We start from the raw sequence: 23,827 nt of genomic DNA, 5'->3' as shown, positions 1-23,827 counted from the left end.
GTGCCGTACAATCGTGGAGCAGTCTTCCTGAGGGATTTGGGGCAAGGGTTTTACGCGGAAACAGAGCATGATTGGCTCCGAGGCCGGGGATTCCCTTAAAGGCTAGCAGGCCGTATTTCCCTAGGGTCAGGTAAACGAGCCACCGAGCGAGTGCAGAGTTGGAGGACTGTGATTGGTGTATATCCGGTTTCCTGATAGTGACGCATTTCCTGTTAATTGCAGCCTGACTTGGGTTTAGATCTGTGATGTGGGCCAGGCCACTGGGGTGGCCTCTATTTTGTGGGTCCCGATATATGAATTACCTTTATCAGAAGGTAATATTCTAAGTCCTCGCTACTCAAAGTGGAGCCCGAGGACCAGCAGCGACACCTGGAGCTTGTTAGCAATGCACACTCTTGGGCCCCAGCCCAGGCCTTCTGATTCCGAATGTTCTGCTTAGCAAGCCATGCAGATGATTTGTCTGCATGTTGGCATCTGCGAGGCACCCTCTCAGCCACCACTCGTGGGCGGAACCCGTTTGGTGGGGCAAGTCTCTGGAGAGACAGGTTGGGACCAATCAGTACACTTCCCCCTGAGTACCCCCACATGCAACTTGTTAATTAGGATTCAATATCTGTAGTGGTTTTCTTCCCCCCTTTGAGGTAAAACTTATATACCATGAAATGTACACATTAACTGTCCCTTTGAGTTTTGACAAATGCATCTACTGATGAAACCAGACTCCAATCAAGACATAAAACATTACCAGCAACCAGTGAGTTCCCCCATGCCTCTTCCCAATCAATCCCAGCCCCAGCCCCCAAGAGGCAACTGCCCTTCTGATTTCTTCCACACCACCGATTATTTTGCCAGCTTTAAAATATTTTTTTAAGTTTATTTCTTTGAGAGAGAGAGAAGAGGGAAGGGGCAGAGAGAAAGGGAGAGAGAGAATCCCAAGCAGGCTTCACACTGTTGGCGTGGAGCCCCATGCTGGGCTCGATCTCACAAATCATGAGATCATGATCTGAGCCCAGATCAAGAATCGCACGCTTAATGGAATGAGCCACCCAGGTGCCCCTGTTTTGCCGGCTTTAGAACCACATATAAGTAGAATCACACGGTAGGTCTCCTTGGCAGCCCTTTCTTTCATCAGCATAATGTTGTTGATACATTCATGATGCTGTGTGTGTCTGTGATACGTCCCTTTTCTTTGTGAAATCATATTCTGTTCGGTAGGGGTGCCACAGTCTGTTTGGGGTTATTATGAGTACGGTTGCTAGGAACGTTCCTGTACAAGTCTTTTTGTGAACATATGGCTTCATTTCTCTTGGTTACATACCTAGGAAGTGGAATTGCTAGGTTATAGACGAGGTATATGTTTTGTTTTCAAAGAAACCACTAGACCTTTTCCAGAGTGGTGGTACCACTTTATACCTTTACCAACAATGTGTGAATGTTCCAGTGAACATTCTCGTCAGCATTTGGCTCTGTCAGGCTTTTTGATTTTCACCATTGTGGTGAGCGTAGAAAGGTGTCTCACTGTGGTTTTATTTTGCACTTCCTAATGATGACTAATAGTGATGACTAATAATGACTAATGATGTTGACTATCTCCTTTTATATGCTTATTGGCCATTCACATATCTTCTTTTGAAATCTTTTGTCTAAATCTTTTGCCTATTTGAAAATGGGGTTATTTGTCTTTTCATTACTGAGTTATTACTTCTATATCCTGGGTACTAGTCCCTTGTCAGATGTGTTTTGCAAATATTTTCTGTGAGTAGATTTTTTACAGGAATCCCAGGTACTGGCTTTGGCCCCAGGTGGGGGTCGTGTGGGTATGGGGCTGGAACTTGAGTGGACCGCTGACTTTGGGGGTACATGTTGTATGGGGCTACGGGCCCCTCCCTCACAGGGCAAGTGTGAAGGGACAATGAGACAACAGCCCAGGTAAAAGTCCTTTGTAAAGTATAACGAGATAAGCAAGGGCTTATCACTGACACTTTATAACCACAACAGAAGGAGGGACCGTTTTGCTGTCTTTTCCCCGGCAGCGCAGTCTCTCTTGGGAGCAGGAGACAGGAGAGAAAAAGCCACCCTTTGGCTGGAAATGGCCTCTCTTGTTAAGATCTGAGTGGTTATAGTGGAGTGCCTAGAACACAGTACAAGTTTGGTGTCACATCTAGGCTCAAATCCACGTTCTGCCAGATACTATCTGTGTGCTCTTGTGCAAGCCCTCATGTCATCAGGAAACTGGAAATAACACCTACCCCAGCCCGGTCGTTGTGAGGATTCAAACAGCTTTTTCCTCTTGGTGTTATTATTATTTGCAGAACGTGGTGCGAAGAGGGCTGCAGATGTCGTGCAGTCCTCACAATGACTCTTTGATATAGGTTGTATCACCTTAATTTTTGGTTTTAGGCAGTTGCTGGTTGCTCCGAAGATGCTCCTGGAGCCTGTGGGAGGCTGCCTTGAAGCTGTGCTCCCTTGAGTCCCGTCTGGGGCGTATAGCTCTATGCGCCTGTGCCACAGGAAGGCACCAGAGGGCGCTCGCGTCCCCACTCTGGGCCCATGCTGAGACAGGGATGGGAGGTCCCCAGCCCCAAACTCAGCTTCCCACCGCCGCCCTGCTCTGTGCTCAGACTGATCTCTGTGGCATTTTCTGGGATGGAGTGTAGTCTCCAGAAGGTCCCTATTTGGGGATATGGGGCTAACTAGCCCAAGGGGCCCTGCACCGGAAGGCCAAGGAGGGCAGTATTGGTCTCTGTCCCCCGAAAGGGTTCCTTGCGGCAGGGGGCTCATGCAAGGCCAGAGGGCACAGGGGAGGGAGCCAGGCTGTTTGAGCAGCTTTCTGTGTGCCCAACCCCCACCCTTCACACCCCCTGTTACCTCCCTGGACCACATGTCCCACACCCCCACATGCACCCATTGGAGGTAGGGATACAACTCATGGCTAGGCAGGGCTGTGCCTGACCAGGCATGACTCTGGGTTGAGGAGTATCTGGCATTTGTTCTCCAGAGATTCTTGGGCTCCCACCTGCCTCTTGCTTACTTCAGTCTCCCCCAGAGAGTTGACTGGGGGTGGGGGTGGGGGTGGGGAGTCCCTCTGTGTGCCCCTCAATGCACAGAATTGTCCTTGACTTTCCCTTTGGGTTTCATGGAAGGTGTTGGGAGGTAGGCTCATAGACCCCTAGGGGCCCCTCCCTCCAGCTCTAAGATACCCAGCCTCTCATTAGAGCAACAGCCTTACCCTCTCCCCCTTTCTCACACATTATCTTTATTCCTGGCTCCATCTAGCCTCCCCCACCCCCAGTCCAGAGCCCAAGTGGGGCCTTACCCCAGAAGGAGGGGCCCTCGGCTCTCCTTGGCCATGGCAGTGAGCCACTTCCATGCCAGCTTGAACCCACCCCCTTAGGCAAACAGGCCAGGGCACTGACCCCAGGCCCAGCGGCCAGTGGACAGGGTGGCTATCCCGGCCAGGCCTACCTGCCTGTGCAGGGCAGTGGTGAGGGCCTCTCGGCCACCCACCCCCACCTACACCTCAGGCAGGGCCAATGGGTCTCTTGCTCCTCTTTTCCTCCCAGAAGGGGTGGGCAGGTCGATACCTGGCCCAGGGTCCTCTTAAGCAATTGAGCTCTCGGTGGCCCGTTGATGATTGACCAGGCCAGCCGGATACTTGGTCATCGAATGTGCATGTGTCTGGCAGGCAGAGGCCCTGGGGCCTCCAGAGCCCCTTGTTCTGGAGACTTGCTGTCTAGGGAGGGAGACCTGGGGGGTATTCACGGTGAGCCAGCCCGCCACTGGGCCACCCAGTTTCTCAGAAGCCACATTCCTTCCTCTCTCCCAGAGGCCATGTGACAGCAGCAACTGCTTTTCCCTCTGGCTGAGGGCTGAGCCGTTAACCATCCAGCTGCTGGTTTACTAGTTTACTCTCCACTTCTGATGCATTGGTCCCCTCCCTCCCTCACCCACTCATTCACCTGCCCACTTGCTCACCCACTGGGGGCTGTGGGACAAGTGGACCCACTTCTCCACTTACTCATCCCCATGCCTGTCCACTTGCTTATTCACTCCCTCCCTCATCCGGTGAATGAACACCTCAGGTGCCAGGCCAGTGCCGGGAACAGCCAGCAAGGAAGTGCTAAGTGGTCAAGGGCAGGGCCTTCAGGGCCAGAGGGACCAGATGTGAATCCTGATTGTATTGTTTCCTAGACGCGTGACTACGGGCACATTCTCAACATTTTTTTTTTTTTACACTCTCAAACTTCTTTTCTTTTTTAAAAAATTTATATATAGAGAGCACATGCATGAGTGGAGGAGAGGGGCAAAAGGAGAGAGAGAGAAAGAGAGAGAAAGAGAATCTTAAGTAGACTCCATGCTCAGCAGAGAGCTGGAGGTGGAGCTCGATCCCACGATCCTGGAATCATGACTTGAGCTGAAATCGAGAGCCGGATGCTCACCCGACTGAGCCATCCAGGTGCCCATACACTCTCAAATTTCTGAGTGCCAGTCTTCTCATATAGAAAACAGAGACCCCATGCACCTTCCTCCTCCCAGAGTGGATGTAAAGACTGGCTTCAGGATGAATTAAAGTGCTTGAACCAGAGGCCAGGAAATGGGGCTGTGGTTACTGGGCCTCTCGGTGGCCATGTCTGGCTCTGGGGACTGCACTTGGCCTATTTCCCCATGGCTACCCCATCTCATCCCTGCCTTTCAGTCAGGCTATGCTCCTTGGGCAGGTGGCCCCCACACCCAGCCTTGACATGGAAGGCGATAATCACTGCCTTCCCACGCACCCCTTCCCTCTGCCTTCTTGCCTGAGGGGCACTCTGGGGTTGTATCAGGTCAGCCAAGACACCTGGAAGATCTAGCTCCCTCCTTCCCTTTTTGCTGCCAAGTTCGCCATGACAGCTGTGGGGTGGGGACGGACCTAGAGCATCTGATCGCTAGAGGGGGTCATTTCAACTCCCGTCTGAGGCCCATACCTGGCCAGGACTCAGCCCCAACCCCAATCCCTTCCGCAGGCTTGGTGTGGACTGTTCCCTTCTGCTGCTCTGGGGGCTCCTTGGGGGCAGAAGGTGCTTTCTGGCTGCAGAAAAACTGGCTGAACTGGAAGGGTTAGCTGGGGCGGGAGAGGGGAGAGGGACAGGAGCAGGGTTGAAGTGGCCTCTGTCTGAGGGATTTCTTCCCCTCCCCCACCCCACCCCCACCCCCACCCCCACCCTCAGGCAGCCTGGCCAGGAGGCTGCAAGTATATGGGGGCGTGTGTTGTGCTAGCCTTGGCTGGGGAAAGCCAGTAGAACTGTGGGTGTGGACTCTGGAGTAGGTCAGACCAGAATGCAAATCCTCCTCCAGTCCTCTGACATCGAGCAAAGCACTGGTAAAAAATCTCAGGGGTTTAAGACATGTGCTGCGCGTGAAGTGCTGAGCATGAGCCTGGCACCTGGGAGGTGCTCTGTCATCAGGGGACGCCACAGGGGGCAGTGGCAGCGTACCTGCTTGGATGTCCCCTGGCCATTTGGCTCAGCCCAGCACCCCTACGACTGCCTCCTGGAGCCTGTGATGGGCTCAGCCCGTCCTCACTGGCACCTTTAGGGGAGCTTTCCTTGCTGGGAAAAGCCTTCTGCATCCTGAATGGGGGTGCCGGTGGGGGGTGGGGGGTTAAGGAGCCCCAGCCCACAGGCCCGTGTTTTCAGGCTAATTTACTGAATGGACCTGCCTTGGGGGATCGATTCCAGTCTAAAGATGGGCTCAGCTGCGGGATCCACGCAAACACACATGCACCCACATTTCAGCTGCAGCTGCCCACGCGGTCGGGGCCTGGCCTCTGGGCTCCTCACCCCCGGCCATGGGGTCATTCCTAGTTTGCTTAGTTGGATTAGTTCACTCACTTTTAAGCTTCCAAAGGACAGGGGCTATTTTTTCTTTAAACTTCTGCATCCTCGTTGCCCAGCAGTGTGACTGGCACTGACTGAATGGAATGAATGGCCACTAGGCAGGGTCAGAACAGGGTCAAGGGGGAGGGAGTACCATTTCTTGCTTGGGTGTCGAGTGAGCCAAGGTGGGCATCCCAGGCGGGTGTTCTAGACTCCTGTGTGCTGCCTGCCTTGTGCCCTCTGTGCTGAAGCGGGGGACTCTGGCAGAACCAGCCTGTGTGCAGCCTTCTTGAGTGAGGTCAGGGATTTCTTAGGCCCTGTTCCTTGGTCTTAGCACCTGCTTTCGATTTGGGGGCTGGCACCCTCTTCAGAAAGGGGCTGCTTTAAAGGCCTGGCATAGATAAAGTGCTTAATACACGCTCGTGCATTGAGGTACCCGCAGCTCTGCCCGGGGAGCGGGCTGGGGAAAATGCTCATGACGTGGCCTGCCCACCAGGCTAGCCCCAGGGCTGAGTCACCACCCAGCCTCATGACCCAGTTGAGAGGGAGGGCTTGAACCCCATGAGTGCCCTCGCCTGTGGTTGGCCAGGAGCTGGAATTTCCCCTGAGGAGGTGGCCTCTTCAGCCATGCTCTGGCCTTGCCTGGAGCAGGGTGACTGGGAGGCCACCTTGCCCACGCCTGTGAGCCTGTACTGAGAAGAGGCCAGGTCACAATGGGGGGAGCCAGCATGTGCCAGCAGCAGCCCTCCTCTTGGGACAGTAGTGCCCAGGTGCCAGCCCTCTGGGGAGCAGGCCTGCTCGAATGCATGTTTCCACAGAGGGGACTCGGGCTGCTATCAAATCCCAGTCGGCCACAGATGGGCTGTGACCTTTGGGTGTTGATTATTTGCCCTGAGTCTGTTTCCTCATCTGTAAAATGGAGGTGCTTACATACAATGGAGCATTATTCAGCCATAAAAAGAAGCGGAATCCCAGCCCATGCCTGAGTGTGGATGAACCCTGAAAACACGCTAAATGAAAGAAGCCGGGCCCCAAAGGTCTGGATATATAGAGTATCAGAAGAGGCAAATCCAGAGAGACAGAAAGTAGACTGGCAGTTTCCGGGGGCTGGGGGGCAGGGGGCAGGGGGAGCAGCTGCTTAATGGATAGGAGTCTCCTTTTGGGGTGAAGATGATTCACAACCAGATAGGGGTCCGGGCCGCACAACTTCGCGCACATGCTAAATGCCCCCGAATCGTTCACTTTAAAAAGGTTCATTTTCTGTCACGGAAGTGTCACCTCAACAAAGATGATGGGGTTGCTACTGCCCCAGTAGGTGGCTGGGAGGATCCAGAGAGAAGGTGCGTGTGAGGCGCTGGCTGGAGGAGATGAGGGCAGGTGGCTGAGGCTGGCATAGCCCCTCTTCCAGGGGAAAGAGGGGACTTCGGTGGCCGCTTCAGCAGCTGTGGTTGTGGTTCCCGAGCTGCCGAGTCAGGCTCCAGCCTCCGATTTGCCGGACAGCTTTGGGCTGACCCTTCAACCCCGGTGCGTTTCTTAATCTGCTCATACCTGCTTCTACCCGCCTTGGAGAGTGTATGTGACCGCTGCGTTCGGCATGTCACCCTCGTCACATCCCTGTGTCCCATCTCTCGTCATCTTCACGGTGCACACCGTTGCCGGGCAGTGTATCAGGAATCTCCCGGTTCTTGTGTTTCTTATGTGTCTTCCATATAGAATGTGAGTTCCACAGGAAGAGATCCTTGATCTCTTTGGCTCACGACTGTATTTCCAGCGCCCATTGCCTGGCACATAGCAAGTGCTTGATAACTGTCTGTTGATTGAACAAATACACGACTCCTCATTCTTTACACAGTGGGTGCCAGGTGCTGCCTGTACTAAGTGTTGTCGGTGAATAGCTGTGAGGTCCAGGCTATCCTTATGCCCACTTTGCAGATGAGGAAGCTGAGGCTCGGGGACACGATGTAGCTACTGTGGAGGTGGAATCTCCACCCAGCAGCCTGGCATCCGAGTCCCTGCTGTGACCCACCCTACCCTAGGCTGTCCGCCTCCTGCCCTGTGAGCTCCTGGTCTAGAAGGCAGCCTGGAACCTGGAGCATTCTGCCCCCTCAGCCAACTGGCACCTCCCACTCCCAGGACCTGGGCGGCCCCACACCCACCAGCCGGGAGCCTTTTTCTCAGGCTCACAACCACCTCAGCCCAGCTACCTTCCCTGAGAATCTCTGTCATAAAGAAGGCGAGGCCCTGATCTGGCCTGTCTCTCCACCCCCGGGCCTACCTCACCCAAGGGAACCTGGGTTATAAATATGGGGGTCACGCCTTGCATTTGTATTAAGCACCTTTCATCTGGGGAGCTCCTGGCTGTGGGGAGGCTAATTAGCTGCTCTCTGGGAAGAGTGAGTAAGAGCTGACGTCCCAACACCGGCATTGGCTAACTAGACCCGAGGCTGGCCCTCCTGGGGAGAAGTGGGTGTGCTGTCTTGTCCGGCCGCTCACCTCTCCGAAAGGGTCCCTTTTCTCTGGCTAAAAAACGAAGGCCACCATTTATTGAGTGCTTACCGGTTCCCAGGGCTCACTAAGCTCCTTCTACTGAAGGTACCCACTTGTACAAAGCACTGGGGGCCGCTGTGAAATGGTAACAGTAAGGCTCCCATGATCAAACCTCACTCCCTGCGGCACCTCGTGTAATGGATGAGAAGCCCTTAGCGCAGGACTTTGCATGGAATAGGCACTTGGCAAATGGTAGTTAGTACTCTATCTTCAGAACGACCCCATGTGCGGTAGGTACTGTCCTGTCCTCATTTCTCAGATGAGGAAGCTGAGGCTCAGAGAGGTTAGGCCACTTGCTGGAGATCACACAGTGAGTTGGGGGCAGGGCGAGTATTTGAGCTGGATTCGTTTGACTCTAAAGCTGCATGTATTTTTTCAGGTGTTCTTTCCTCCCTCCCCTTGAGGCTATTAATCCAAAGGCCTTCCTTCGCATAGTTGTAGGGTCACTGAGCAGGGGTTTCTATTCATCCATCCCTCTGACAGTGTGCTGGCAGGCTGGGCTTCGACCAAGACACCTCGGGGATCATCTAATGATGAGCAAACCAGGGAGGGCAGTGACTGTGCAAGCTCAGTATCTACCTTTTCTCCTCCTCTTCTCTGAATGTTGACCCTTCTGAAGAGGCAGGTCTCTGGGACCAGTTGTGCTGATCTGGGGGGGGGGGTGCTGTGACCCTCTGCCTGCCCCCCCAGCTCTGCCCCTCCAGTCTCTGCCCCTCCACAGCTTCTCCCTGCTCTGCCTGCAGCCACACCCCTCATCCTTTCCTCCCCAGATCTCTCCCCTCCTCCTTCTGGCCTCAGTTTAAGGTTTCCTCAGGGCGGTCTACTCCAATAGCCCATCCCAAATGGAAACCAGTCCCCCTCACCAAAAAAAAAAAGAAAAAAGATGGGGCGCCTGGGTGGCGCAGTCGGTTGGGCATCTGACTTCAGCCAGGTCACGATCTCACGGTCCGTGAGTTCGAGCCCCGCGTCAGGCTCTGGGCTGATGGCTCGGAGCCTGGAGCCTGTTTCGGATTCTGTGTCTCCCTCTCTCTCTGCCCCTCCCCTGCTCATGCTCTGTCTCTCTCCCTCAAAAATAAATAAACATTAAAAAAAAAACTAAAAAAAAAAAAAAAAGAAAAAAGAAAAAAGAAACCAGTTTCCCATGTATATATGTTCTTCGAATGCTTTATTTTCTTCCTTCATGGGAATTTGAAAACTTTTTTCAAATGGAATCTTATATCTGTTTATGAAATTATTTGTTTAAAAAAGTCTATCTCCTTTGTCAGAGTAAGCCACACAAGGGTGGGAACTTGGTCGTGGTCACTTCTTGTCCTCAGTGCCCAGCAGGTGCATTATATATTCAATGAGTGATGCCAGAATCCCCAGGAAAGGATGGGCAAACTGAGCTAGTTGGTCTGTAAATGTGGCCCCAGGACCAGTGGCAGCAGCAACCCCTGGGAACTTGTTAGAAATGCAAATTCTTTGACCCTGGGTGTGGGACCCAGCAACACGGGTTTGACCCAAGTGGGGGGGCGGGGGGGGTGGTTCCTGGTGCATACTTAAGTTTGAGAACCACTGGAGCAAGCAAGTCCCCTGCTTTTCCATCAGTGTGCACTGTGGCAAGGGGCAGCTTGGGCCGCCTGTAAGAAGAACCGCGGGTGAGCAAGGCCACGTGTTCAAACGTAGCAGAGGGGCAGCCCTTCTTTAAGGAGATAAGCCCGGAGAGGGGATCCACGCCGGCCCCCGCGCGCTGTTTGGCCGGCTGGCCACTGGAGGGCAGTGCGACCACGTTCATGGCGCCCCTACGAAGGCGGCCGGCAGGAGCGGGAGCAGCCCTCGGAGGCCGGCCGGAGACCAGCTGGGGTGGCTTCAGCCCGGGGCGAGGAAATGCTGGGATAGCCGGTCCAGGCAGCGGCCTCGGCCCTTCGTCCTCAGGCTCCTGGTCCCCCGCGTTCCTAGGGGCCGAAGGGCACAGCCACGCGCAGCCCTGGCCCTTGTCTCCCCGACGACGGACCTCCCTGCCTCGCCGTCCAAGGCCGGCCTGGAGGCGAGTCTGGCTCGCCTTGGGCCTGGAAGGTTCTGCGGGACTGCAGGACACGCAGGGGAGGAGATACCGTCAGGCCGCCTGGGGCATAGCGCCAGAGAGGGCGGCGGGACCTTGACAGCCTCCCCAAGGCAAAGGGCAGCCTCCCTCGTGACCCCTCCGAAGTGCAAAACAAGTCGGCCATCTTGGCGGCCGCTTAACCCCCTCATGGCCGGGGGGCGGCGGACTCAGGGCCCCGGAGACCCGGTCGCCGCGGGAAGGAAAATTCTAAGAACTTCAGGAAAACCTGACGCCCTGGCATCTTCCCCAGGGATGTTTGGAAATCCCATCCCACTAGCCTTTCCAAAAACCAGAGCTTTTGTAAGTGAATTGGATTCTTTGCAGGGCACCCTCTTTCTTCTTGCCCCGTGTTGAAAGAGCATGAAGTCAGAGGCAGTAAAGTGGCTCCTACTGGTCAGCAGGTGTTGGTCTGGCAACCCAGAGTCAGGATCTGAGAGGAGTGTGTATCCAAGTGTGGTATCCTGTTGCTCACAGCATGAAGTGCCACTCCTTCCCAGATCACACGGGTGTCCAAGCCAAGGGTCAAGGACTGGCAGCCTGGGGCTGAATCTGAGTGGCAGTTTCCTTTCAGCCCCTCTCCACCCTGGGGACTTTCAATGCCATTCTGAATGCCACTTGAGGAGCCACAGCCCCTACAGGCCACGCCACTCCAGTTGTCTTATATCGGACCTGGTTCACACGTTGATATTGTCTGTCATTTGGTACTTGTCAGCATTTAGAATATTCCTTGTAATATTGTCAGCCCTGCAAGGTCAAGCTTAAATATCAGCTCCACCAAGAAGCCTTCCTCAGTTTTCCTCCCTCTGTTGCCAGCAGAATGTGGCCCTCCCCTCCTCTGCCCACCTATGGTACCATTCATTAGCCTTTGCCACCAGGACTCCCCTGTTCCCCCCACCCCCTGCATCTTCCCCCACTGAATTGTGGGCACCAGGACAGGAGGGACCATGTGGTAGTTGGTAGTGGTCTTTGTGTCCCCTGTGGCACCTCACACACCAACAGGAAAGGGTTGTTGCAAGAGAATCCCTGAAATTATTGAATGGGTTTTGATGTTGGAAACAAAGTTCCCAAGCGTTTTGAATCTTGGGCGAAGGAACGTGGAATGGTGTTTTCTTAAGCCCTGTAATGGAATCCTTTTGTGTTTTTAATTGCTTTAAGTTATTTTTAGTGGAAATGTCAGGGTGCCATAGGAACAAACACCATGGGTCTAAGCTTGATCAAGAAGACGAACTACTGAGCCCTGTGATGTTGCTTCCTCTGTGTGGCCTTGGGGTGGGAGCCTGGGACAAGGTTGCCAGGCTGCAGGTCAGGCCCCAGGGGCCAGCCAAGAAAGGTCTACGCTGGACTTGAGGTCATGATTTCAGGCTGAGATCTCCAGAGAAGGTAGAAAAGAAAGTCTTAGAGGAAGCTGAAGCCAAAAGAAGACTCCTTTTTCCTTCCAGAAGAATAAGCCTAAGTTACTTCATGAAGGACTCCAGAAAACCCCTTTCATGCCCCACCCACAGATGATTTGCTGAACGCTCATTAAGGGGAAAACAAAGAGGTGGTTTTGTTTATTTATTTAAGGGGAAAAATGAATGAGCTGTGACAAAACAATCTGAAACCAGGCCCCTCCGAGACCTGGGCTTTCACTTCCTTGATGGGAAGTAAAACAGAGAATCGAATCCCCCTCCAAATAAAAGTGAAGTTAATAATCAGACAGCTAGAGCCCTGGCCACATCCTGTGTCAGCTCCCTCCCTCCCTTGGCTCACTGTTTATAGCTGCAAAGCCTCCCTCCCAAAGCCCAGCGTCGGTTTAACTCTTTCCTTCCCATCCCAGAAAAGCCCAACCCTTGGGTGCAGGCCTGGCCTCGGCCAGACTGGCTCTCCCCGGGCCTGTCCCCCACCACCCTCCGTGGGCCTGTCCCCCACTGGGCAATCAGCCTGCCTCGAGGCCTCTGGCTGATGAGTTTAATACGCCCTGCTTTCCAACTGAGTGATGTTTTCTGTGTGTCCGACACAAAAACCAAAGTGCCCACAGGAGGGCTGCACCCAGTCAGTATCCCTTTCCGTCTCCACCCATCCAGGGAAACACTAGGTAACATTTCTACTCCAGACTCAGGGCCTCTGCCCCATGCAGCCTGCATAGCCTGGTGGTCTCCGGGAGCTGCATTCTGATGGAAAAAAGCACAGCTCTTTGGGGTTTCTGATTTCCGTGGAGAAGGGTACTCTGTGCATGTCCTTGAGCCACTTTCTATGAAGATTTTAGGCCTCCTTCCACTACCTTCCCACCTTGTAGCACAGGTATTTCTTCCAGGAAACGAGGGGTTGTTGGTTGTGTGTCCCACTGGGCTGAGGAGGAACCCTTGCTAATATTTACTGAGGGCTTCTTCTGTCCAGCCATCACTGTAAGCCCCAGCTCTGCCCTATAGAGCCATCTGTTATCCTCATTTTACAGAGAAGACTGAGGCCCAGAGGGCTGAGTACCTTGTGCTTTTTGGTACAGGCGGGGGAAATAGCAGAGCTGGGCTTCAGGCTCAGGCCTTGTGGCTCCAAAGGCTGTGCTCTTAGCCTCTACACTCAAGGTCTCACGACAGAGTGCTCTCTTCTCTGGAACCAGGGGACTTTCAGAGAGCTTAGAATAACCCCATGGATGCATTTCAAAGTTCCCAGAGCCCAAGGACTTTTTGAGAGTGTTAAAATTTTGTGTAGGGCACCCTCCCTCCCTCCGTTCTGTTTCTTCCTAGGGTAGAAGGTGCAAAGAGCACGCAGCCGCGTTGGGTGGACGGTGGTGTTAAGGAGAGACTAGGGCACAGAGCAGGTTGGGATGGGGCAAATACTTTCATCGCTTGGCTGGAGGTTGTAGAGCCAGAATCTCAAGGCTTGGGGTGGCTGCTTTCTCAGTGACAGGACTACCTTCTGCTGTGTCCCCTGCCCCGTCCAGTCCTGTAGCCCTCACCTAAAGTCACAAACACCCACTCCTGGCTGGTACCTGTCTCTAGAAAGCCACTTATCAGTTGCCTGGGGGCAAGTGGCGAAGACTTTCGAATTGGCTCTGTGGGCCACCTGCCTCTCCTGGGATCCCTTCCTCTGGACACCATGGCTACTTAGATTCATTCTTGGAAGGGTGTCGGTGGTCCAGTCACCTTGACCAACCACTTGGCACGTCCCTCTGACCTGGGAGGGTGTGTTCTGCTGCCCTTTGGGGTCTGGAGGCCTCCATGCTGCTTGCCTATAACAAGCTGGGAAGGTTCCAGAAGCTCCCTGTAGCGGGGAGCTGGTGAGCGCAGGATCTGCTGTCCATCTGTACCCTGAGCTACCTGCCTCTGTGATTGGGAAGGAGATGATCGGCTGTATACCTGCCTGCTTAGGATGCGTTTTGCCATTCAAAGGCACGGCCTGGAGTGGGGAGTGCCCTATTCCTCATTTTCCAACTCATTCTTCAACCAGAAAGCGGTGAGGGCTCCATCCCAAGTGGCCTGTTCTTCCCAGAGCAGGGGTGGCCCCTCGGGGAACGGAGAGGACAGCAGGGGCTTCTGTGATACCCAGTAGGATTCTTGGCCCAAAGAGGGCTCAGAGTAGGAATGCTTTGACTTTTATTTAATTCAGATGTTGAAGTGAAGCCTCTGCAGTTGCAACAGAACCCCTAAGGTGGTCGTGAGAGGCTAGAGGCTGGCATTTGTCGAAGACCCCTCAAATCAGACCCATCGTTTATCACTTAGGCACTTCACGCTCATTAATCTCATTTCGCCTCACACTCTAGCAAGCGGGGCATGCGTGACTCTCCCCATTTTCCATTCGAGGTTGGAGAGGTTGCCCACTCTTCGATAATAGCTCTCTACTGGCCAAAAAAAAAAAAAAATCATTGTGCTTTAAAACACATTGAAACCAACTGAAAGATAATTTTCACTGAGTTTAAAAGCAGTGCAAAATGAACACCAGCCTCTTCGAATGTTTCTTCCCAGCCTGGGAGGCCCTGAGGGACGGGACACCACTCTTGATTCTCGTGTGTGTGTGTGTGTGTGTGTGTGTGTGTGTTGGGGGGGGATGGGTGGAGGGTTTGGGGCGCTTTTCTGCCCCATGGATGCTGGTCTCCCTGCCTGTTCTCTAGTCCTCCCCACTCCTGGCAGGTCTCCCACAGGCTCATCTCATGTCCAAGAGCACATGTCCTCAGGAAGTAGATATCATGTTACAAGACCCAATAAGACAAGAATCCCCGAGTTAAGGTTTTTTTTCAGCTTTTATGAACTGAAGACCTTTTATTATGGAAAATTTCAAACATACACGGGAAGAGACAGAGTAGTATGATGAATCCCCATGTACCCACCACCAACATCACCAACTCTTGGCTAAGCTTGTCCATTTATACCACCGTCTGTCTCTCCACCTCCCATATAATATTGAAGTAAATGCTATATATCAGAGCATAGCATTTTACCTGCCAGTATTTCAGTATGTATCTCTAAATAAAAGGGCCTCATTAAACTTAGCCGTATTGTCTTTATCTCACCTAGAAATTAGCAATAGTCCTTAAATGTTAACAAGTTTCCATTTCGTGTTCACATTTCCAGCACATTTCTGAACTCTTTGCCTTTCCACTTAAAGAAAGAAAACTGGCCCTGAAATAAGAATGTCTCAGCATTTGGTCATATCCTCACAGTCTGGCTCCTGAAAGGGCAGATTTCTGAATTTGGGCAGAAATGCCTGGTCATGAAGTCTCTGAGGCCAGTGATCCCTTAGTAACCTTGCTCCCCCTACAGCCCTGGGCTTGGCTGGTGCTGTGCACCTAGTGGGAGCTAGTGCTGGGTTTCGTGTAAGGGTGAACCCATGCAAGGGTGGGGATGCAAGGACTTGAGCTAACGCAGCAGGACTGGAGTGCAGCCCCCACGCTCTGAGTGGCTGTCCTTGGCTCTCCATGCAGTGCTCCACCCGCCAGCTGCCTGAGCTTCCTCTGGGACCCTCTTCTCTCTCTTGCTTGGGATACTTGACTGTGTTCCAGTGACTCCGTGGAACCCCACTTGGTGGGGCCTCCAGCCTTCTCCTTAGTCTTGCCAATTCGCTGCTTAACATACAGCAACAGTTGACTGGAGGGGGGGGGGGGGTTGCTGGGAGGGAGGGGGGCTGCTCACATGTGCCAAGCGCCTCGCTCATCTGTCCTCACAGCAGCAGCCCCGGGAGATCAGGATTGCTGTCATTGCCATTTCATAGTGGAGGAGACTAAAGGAGGCAGGTAAGTGCCTTGCTCGCCTAGGAAGTGGCAGTGAGGGGTTTGAATGGGGTCGGCCCGCACACTGGGCACTCTTTGCTGCAACATCGGTTCCCAAATGTTGAGACTCATCTGGCAAACTGCTAGGCAGCTTGGCCTAGGACCAGGCACTTACCCTTTTGAGGACAAATCTCAACAAGTTAGGATCTGCAATCACCATGCGCTTTCCCCTGCAATGTTCACATCTTCCAGAACAGATATAGCATGACTTATTATTATACACACCCTTATTAGGAGATTAGCTCAGTTGAATGGAATAAATTTTAGGTCATTCAGCCTCTAATTTCCTGGTTTGTCTTTTTTCATGGTTAAATAATAGTTTGAGTCACAGATTATACGACTGTGGCAGGTTTGAAGGTTAGGAGGGATGAGAAGAAACCGGCTTGAGTATCTAAGGCTACAACCTAGACATCCCTTCTGTCCATTGTGTCACATCCCTCAGTTTTTGAGCGAAGAAAAATACGACTTTTGGAACGTACAGAACCAGGGTCAAGCACTTAAGAATTCTTGGGGAGAAGGGCTGGTGCAAGAACCGTTTTCTTTGTCCTTGTCAGTCAGAGTTGAGCCTGTGTGGCTTCCCCTCGGCTGAACTTTGGAGGAGCGGTTTCAGGGGGCCTGGGGAAGCTCAGACCCCCGTCCATCAGGAGCCTGCCACCCCCACTGCAGACAGCTCCAACGCTGGCCGCTAAACCAAACTCACTTACTTCCTCTGCTGCTTGATTTTGCCTTGGTTTGTTTTTAGCCTTTCTCCCTACTCCTGCTGCCCTAGAGAAATGGAAGAGTGGGCAGAGGGGGAGTGATAACCTAAGGGAAACGAACGACCTAAGCAGACACAGACGAGAGACACTGGCTGACTCCAGAAGAGAAAGAGGCAACACAAGGCTGAAAGGCCAAGCCAACAAAAGGAGAGGAACCAGAATCTTCTGCCGGTGCTCATGGAGTTTATGAATACAAGGCATTAAAGGTGAGCTTCAAGGAGCTGTTTGCCAACCCAGCAATGGGAAAACTGTAGCTATCTTTAGGTCCCCTTGGGAATGCCTGGAAACTAAATCATCTAAGTTGTTTCCAAAAGTTGCATTTGCTGGGACTCCTCTGGCTTTGCATAGAGTTGGGGATGCTGGTGCCCTGGAACCCCTGCTGTTCCAGGAGCCCCTCTGTTCCAGGTTAGCCCTGGTCCACAGAGAGGTGGCTGGGGTAAGCCCCTCCCTGGAGGATGAAAAGCTGACAGCACAGCTGCATCACAACCCGGTGCTTCTCCCACCACAGGGCTCCTGCTGCTCAGATCCTCCAGTGGGCCCTCCAGGGGGCACCATGATGGAAGCCACCAGAGTCTGGGGCAGACTGGAATGCTTTTCCGCCTTGCCCCAGGGAGATGAGCTCTACCCCTGAAAAAGAGCAACAGTGGAGGTGCACCGGGAGAATTGTAGGAAAAACACCGCAGGGAGGAAAGCTTGCTTTCCTAGGATTGTCCTTTGCTCTTGTTGGAAGGCTCTGAAATCAACAAGACTCAAGCACTAAGACTCAGAACATTAAGGAGTGTGGCTGGTTGAGGGTCAAAGCAGTTTTAAACTCACTGCTGCCTCTGTCTCTCTCCTGGGTCTCTATTTTTTATTTTTTTCTCGTGTTGTTTGCTCTCCCATTCTTCTCTCTTTTCAGCATATTTATAACCGCCCCCCCCCCCTTCTTCTTCATTCTCAATTCCCTTCCCCACCCCAACTTTGCCTTCTTAGCATAATTTTTCTTTCTTTTTTGGCTTCCCTTGTTTTACATCTGGATTCTCGGACGGTTTATTTTGTCTGTTTCCTGAATTCCCCTCCTCTCCTGTTTCTTAAGAGTTCTTCCCCTCCTTTTCCTTCAGCGTCAGTTCTATCCCCTAAAGCTTTCCTTGGGCCACACAGGCTTTTATTCTTGCTCATCTGTTTAAGCAGTGCTGGCAAGAAGGAGGCCACAGCCGGCAGGCAGAGCCATGGCGGCAGAAGAGGACCTGAGCATCTGAAGATTCTCACCACAGCCCTGGTGTCCCTGGAAGAGGAGCTCCCTTCTGGAGAGGGAGGGCTGGGGACAGGGCTGCTCTCCCCCTGTGAGGGTTGACATCGGCTGCCAGGCCCCGGGCTGAGGGTTGGGGCAGATGGTGTTTCCTCCACGGTGTGTGTGGGCCTGGGCCCCACTGCTCAGGGAGGCAGTGGAATCCGTCCCTCTCTGAGCAGACAGGTGGGGCATTCACCAGATTCCACCCTAAAGGCCGGAGCTCAGGGGAGGTGCGCGCACTGGGAATGCATTACTCGCAAAGGGATGTGCTGTGGGTGGGGGACTTGCCGCAGAGGGGGCTGCCTCTTGGAGGAGGCCGGGTGTCTTTAGATGTTCGCTCTCTGGCGGGAGACCGAGGCGGTTTTCCAGTAGAAGGCCCTTCCTTCCCGACACCCCCACTCCTGCCAGTGCGCGTTTTGGAAGGGGCACGGGGAATGCAAATGGTGCCTGATCATTTCAGGTGTCTGAAAGGCTGTTGGCCGCTGAGGAGCAACACAAACCCCACCTGTGGGGGGCCTCAGGGTCAGCCCCATACTGATAGAAGCAGGTGGTGCTTCTCGATGGGCGTGGGCGCGGTGGCAGAGAAACCCAAGAAGTTGCAGCCGCGCCCCTCCTTGTCTGGAGTGATGGGGGAGGGAGGAGAGGCGCATCCTGGCTCTGCTCCCCAGCTGTCTGAGGCAGATCGACTGGAGTCCATCTGGCTGTCCCCCTCACCCCCCACCCCCAACCCAGGCTTGCCTCCCACCCTGGGACGTCGTCAATGCCATTGGGTCCTGGCTGAGACCTTAGCGGCCTAGATGAGGGGCAGCTAAGTCAATGCACACCTGGGGCTGAGCTGCGTCCTGGGGTACCGGGGCCCAAGAGCACTAGGTGGATGTCCGTGGGGCTGCACTGTCTTTTCCTAGGCCCCGTGTGATGGTGGCCACGTGCTGTTCTGGAAGTGCCATCAAGGGCTCCCTCACCTTCTCCACACCTTGCTCTCTTGCCAGGTCCCATCCATTCCTCATCACCATCCACGTACCATGTTACTGCTACTTTGGAAAGGTATTGTTGATTATATAGAAGCTTGAGAGAAATCTTTGCCTATTTTATATTTTGCTTATATTTTCTAAGCCTTCAGCCCTAGAGTCCAAGTCTTGGGGTCGAGCATCCTTAAAAACTCTAGAACCATGAGCCCCAGGGGCCCACAAATCCTTAGGCCTGGGCCCTGTGAAGCTGCTCTGTCTCTGGTTGAAGGCAGGGCCTCCTTCCTGGCAGAGAGGCCTATCCTAGCCAGGAGGAATGAACGGTTAGGGGACTTAGGAGAAGGATGGTGAACTTTCTTTTAAGTTCTCCTCTCAATTCTGGCAGGAGGGCTGGGGACAAAGACCAGCCTCTTTGATGTAGGGGTTTGGGGTGTTGAGGGGGGGATTAGGATCCTAGCAGCCTCTTGCCCTTCCCACCTGAGCGCAAAGAGTAGGCTCCTACACTCTGCGGTCTTGGGGCCGCCTCGTTCCTGCCACCTCCCTCTGCCCACGTAGCACGTTGTATAAATATTTACACCCCCAGGCTGGCAGGAATCTTTCTCTAGCCACTTCCCTGGTCTCTCGGAGAGCTCTTTCTCTCACTGAACAGCTGCAACAGATCTGGTTGCCTTTGGTCGGACAAGGGTAGGCCCTGGTTTGGGGGCCCGTGGTCCCCACAGGGTGGAGGGTGCATCTGGCAGGAGAAACTCATCTTGGGAGAAGTCACAGGGCTGTGGCAAAGGTCCATCCTCTCTCCCGCTGCCTATGGGCGACCCTCCAAGAGTTGTCTGATCCCTGTTGTGGCTGGGAAGGTGAGTCCTGCTTCTCAAAGGAAGAGCTCCCCAGGGTGGGGTTGGTCCCACTCCGGGCTGGAGGGATAATTCCAAAGCCAACTGGCTGGTGCTGGGACAAAAGAGAAACTTAGTTTCCTTGCGAGCACTTTACAGTTTGTGTCTATAGCCTTTATTCTCCCCGAAGCAGCCCCTTCCCCTCCCATCAGTGCCTGTTCAGGCTTTTGAATTGGGGGCTGGGGAGCGGAGAGGACGAGGATATGTCTGCCATCTTCCCTGGTGAGCCAGGAAGCAGGAGTTTGCCAAAGAACGAGGCTGGCATTTGTTGGGTTCCCATGGGCCGAGCACTGTGTGAGGTACTTCCCCATATTCTCATGTAATTATTTGAGTCATAAGCCTAGCAGCTTGTTCAGCTCGTGTGTCTCCTCTTCCTGCCTTTAGACAGTGGGCCGCACAACAGCAAGTTCCCAGACACGGGGCCCTATGTTTCTCTGGGCCTTTCGGTTCAGTGGGTATCTCTGAGAGCCAGCCGGCGGATACGCATCTCACCTCCGCTTCCTGTGCCTCAGTTTCTCCCACATCCGTGGGAGGTGATTAACCTGTGTTCCATAAAGCATTCCAAATTCAGACGAGAACAGGTGTTTAGAGAGCAACATGATGGTTTCACCTTTTTCTCGGTATGGGTGTGAGCGTGTGACAGGTATCAGGCACCGAGAAAAATGTGTGTTCAGTGCTTGGGGGGAGGCTGAGAAGGAAGACAGGATTCAAAAGACCTGGATTTCATATACAGGAACCGCCCCCCCCCAACCCCAAATGCAAATAGCAGAGCCACAGAGGATGGGGTAAGGGATTGGGTAGGGGGTTCTGATGGGGCCAGGGACAAAGGTGCCCACACTTGTGCCAGAAAGCAAGCAAGCAGGTTCCATCTCTCACTCCCACTCTCTTGGAATGCTCAGACCCCTTCTGGAAATGGGAGAAGGGTAGATGTGAAAGGTACATGGGTGAGACTGCTTGGTATTCAGTGGGTAGAGAGCTACCCTCAGGTGAGGCGGGAGGGGGCTGGGTGGGCCTGCTGGGAGTGCACAGGGAGAAAGGTGGAAAACCACAGCTCAGAAGCCGTGCAGCCGTGAGATGTTCCTGCTGCCTGCCTGCCTCCCCACCCCCAAAAGGTGAAACAAAACCCAAATAAAAGCCTGACCCGGCAGATATTAATACTCCAGAGCCAGGGCTGGTGTGCAAGCAGCCACCCCCCTCTTCCCCCTTGTGTTTCTATAAGCGGCTGAAATAAATTTAGCGAAACAACCCCACCCATCCGAGGGCCTAAGATTTCAGAGCAGTGTGACTCTTTACCCTGAAAGCCCCTGTTTTTCAGAGCCGAGAGCTTTTTGTTTAGATTCCCTTTGGGAATAGAATGCTCTCAGTCTGAAATAATTATTTTATTGCAGTCATCTTTTCCTGATAGATCAATGCTTCGACACAGAATGGCTTGCTAGAAAGCTGTAGTTTCAAGTGGCCAACTCCATGGGGCTAATGCCTGGTTGGATCCACTGGGGTATTTATCGTCCAGTTATTCTTCACAATGTCTGAATGTTCAGCCAAGTCCCTCTGCTGTCTGTCATAAGGGCAGTGGTTATGTCTGGATAAGCTACTAAAGTAGAGAATTGTTAACTGTGTGTTAGGTACCATTGCAGGCACTGAAGGTTGAGTTGAGAGCAGAGAGACTGCTGTCATGGAGTATACATCCTAGTAGGAAGGGAGATGTCAAAAAGTTAAATGACCAGGGGCACCTGGGTGGCTCAGTCGGTTGAGCGTCTGGCTTTGGCTCAGGTCATGACCTCACGGTCTGTGAGTCTGAGCCCCGCGTCGGGCTCTGTGCTGACAGCCTGGAGCTTGGAGCCTGCTTTGGATTCTGTGTCACCCTCTCTCTCTGCCCCTCCCCAACTCATGCTCTGTCTCTCTCTCTCTCTCTGTCAAAAATAAATAAACAACAACAACAAAAAAGTTAAACGACTGTAAAATAACCTGAAACCAATGTTGTACTTAATAGTCAAAGACTGAATGCTTTCCCCTAAGATTGGGATCAGGTGAGGGTGTCCACTCATGAATGCCTGTTCAGTATCATACTGGAAGTCCTAGACAGGGCAATAAGGCAGGAAAAAGAAATGTAAGGCATGAGATTGGAAAGGAAGAAATTAAGCTGTTCCTTTTTGCAGATAATTGTCTATGTGAAAAACACATACACACAAAACAAAACTTAAGGAATCTACCAAAAAAACCTTCTTACAACTAAGGTGACTTTTCTAAGATCACAGGATACAAGGCCAATGCACAAAAAACTGTATTTCTATACACTAGTCATGAAAAATTAGAAACTGAAATTAAGAAAAAATATAATAGTTCCCCAAAGGAGGGAAATACTAGGTATAAATCTAACAAAACATGTGTAGGATCTATAGACTAAACACTACAAAGGGGTGTCTGGGTGGCTTGGTTGGTTAAGCATCCAACTTTTGATCTCAGCTCAGGTCTTGATCTCGGGGTCATGGGCTCCACGCTGGGCAAGGAGCGTACTTAAAAATACATACAAATAAAAACTATAAAACACTGATTCAAGAAACCAAAAACCTACATAAATAGACATACCATGTACATGGATTAGAAGACTCAACATGGTAAAGGTGTCACTTCTTCTTGAATTGATCTATAGGTTTAATGCAATTCTAATAAAATTCCCAGTACAATTTTTTTGGAAGATACAGACAAGATGATTCTGAAATTCGTATGAAAAGGCAAACTAATGAGAATAATTTTGAAAAATAAGAATAAAGTTGGAGGAATTACACCACCTGATTTTAAGACTTCCCATGAAGCCACGATAACCAAGACAAGTGTAGCACTGGCAAAAGAATGGACACACAGACCAGTGAAACAGAATAAAGAGACCCATACAACTATGACCAACTGATTTTTGAATAGGCGCAAACAATTCAATGGACAAATGATAGTCTCTTTAATAAACAGTGCTGGGGGGGGGGTGGCCTGAGTTGCTCAGTTGGTAAGCATCCGGCTCTTGACCTCAGCTCAGGTCATGATCTCGGCTCAGGTCATGATCTCACAGTTCGTGGGTTCCAGCCCTGCATGGGGCTCTGCACTAACAGTGCAGAGCCTGCTTGGGATTCTGTCTCTCTCCCTTTCTCTGCTCCTCCCCATCTCGTTCTCCCTCTCTCTTTCTCTCTCTCTCTCTCCCCCCCTCTCTCTCTCAAAATAAATAAATAAACTTAAAAAAAAACCCAACAACAGTGTTAGGATTGAACACCCAAAGGCAAAAAAACAAACCTCAACCTAAATTTCCCATCGTATATAAAAACTAACTCGGGGCGCCTGGGTGGCTCAGTCGGTTAAGCGCCCGACTTCAGCTCAGGTCACGATCTCGCGGTCCGTGAGTTCGAGCCCTGCGTCAGGCTCTGGGCTGATGGCTCAGAGCCTGGAGCCTGCTTCTGATTCTGTGTCTCCCTCTCTCTCTGCCCCTCCCCTGTTCATGCTCTGTCTCTCTCTGTCTCAAAAATAAATAAACGTTAAAAAAAAAAATTTAAAAAATAAAAAAAACTAACTCAAGATGGATCACAGATCTAAGCGTAAAGCATAAAACTATTAAATTTTAAAAGAAAAAATCTTAATGCAGGGTCAGGTAAAGAGTGTGAGATGCAACATTAAAAGCATGATCCACAAAAGAAAAGCTGAAAAAAGTCATCAAAACTAAAACCTTCTGCTCTGTGAAAAGTATTTTGCTCAGAGAATGAAAAGCTAAGGTGCAGACAGAAGAAAATATTTGCACATCACATATCCAACAAAGCAACTGTATCTAGAATATATAAAGAACTCTCCGAGTGCCTGGGTGGCATCCTGCTCTGTGATGACAGCATGGAGCCTACTTAGGATTCTTGCTCTCTCCCTCTCTCCCAATAAACAAACAAACAAACAAACATTTTAAAAATAAATAAATAAAATAGCTTAAAAAAAAAAAGAGGGGCACCTGGGTGGCTCAGTCGGTTAAGAGTCTGACTTCGGCTCAGGTCGTGATCTGGCAGTTTGTGAGGTGGAGCCCTGCATCGGGCTCTGTGCAGATTTTGCTTCAGATTCTGTGTCTCCTTCTTTATGTGCCCCTCCCCCCGCTCACGCTCTGACTCTCTCTCAAAAATAAATAAACATTAAAAAAAAAAAAAAGAACTCTCAATACTCAAGAGTGGGAAAACAAATAACCCAGTTTAAAAAATGGG

The 23,827-nt window shown here is 52.1% G+C and overlaps 2 long non-coding RNA genes across 2 annotated transcripts; one reads left to right on the top strand and one right to left on the bottom strand.

Moving 5' to 3' along the window:
- Positions 1-910: 910 nt before the first annotated feature.
- On the bottom strand, positions 911-3,450 carry LOC128772794 (uncharacterized). Its single transcript, XR_008416946.1, has 3 exons — positions 3,317-3,450; positions 2,250-2,435; positions 911-2,131 (listed from the first exon to the last, which is right to left on the bottom strand). It is a non-coding gene; the product is annotated as an uncharacterized LOC128772794 (long non-coding RNA).
- A 12,172-nt stretch (positions 3,451-15,622) lies between these two features.
- On the top strand, positions 15,623-21,562 carry LOC109268266 (uncharacterized). Its single transcript, XR_008417243.1, has 3 exons — positions 15,623-15,691; positions 16,470-16,691; positions 17,656-21,562. It is a non-coding gene; the product is annotated as an uncharacterized LOC109268266 (long non-coding RNA).
- The last annotated feature ends 2,265 nt before the right edge of the window (positions 21,563-23,827 follow it).

The sequence above is a fragment of the Panthera pardus genome, unplaced genomic scaffold, assembly GCF_024362965.1.
Source record: "Panthera pardus isolate Hobbes unplaced genomic scaffold, ASM2436296v1 HiC_scaffold_24, whole genome shotgun sequence".
Lineage (NCBI taxonomy): Eukaryota > Metazoa > Chordata > Mammalia > Carnivora > Felidae > Panthera > Panthera pardus.
The sequence above is the reverse complement of the archived record's forward strand: the minus strand, read 5'-3'. Positions and strand labels throughout refer to the sequence as shown.